This window comes from Propithecus coquereli, unplaced genomic scaffold (assembly GCF_000956105.1).
Source record: "Propithecus coquereli isolate 6110/MARCELLA unplaced genomic scaffold, Pcoq_1.0 Scaffold6654, whole genome shotgun sequence".
NCBI lineage: Eukaryota > Metazoa > Chordata > Mammalia > Primates > Indriidae > Propithecus > Propithecus coquereli.
The window spans coordinates 11,520-11,836 of NW_012152679.1; positions in this window are offsets into that span (position 1 = coordinate 11,520).

Below are 317 nucleotides of genomic sequence, written 5' to 3' on the forward strand. Positions count from 1 at the left end.
CTCAGGCTGGTTTCGAACTCCTGAGCTCAAACAATCCGCCTGCCTCGGCCTCCCAGAGTGCTAGGATTACAGGCGTGAGCCACCGTGCCCGGCCCCTCTTAGTGTTTTGACTGTGAGCTCATGTAAGACTTTCTATAAATCCAGCCTGAGCTACATAGCAAAACCTTGTCTCTACAAAATGTTTAAAAAAAAAAAAAAATGAGCTGGATGGGATAGTGCATACCTGTAGTCCTAGCTACTTGGGAGGCTGAGGAAGGAGGATCATTTTCAGCCCAGGAGTTTGAGGTTACAGTGAGCTATGATGATGCCATTGCACT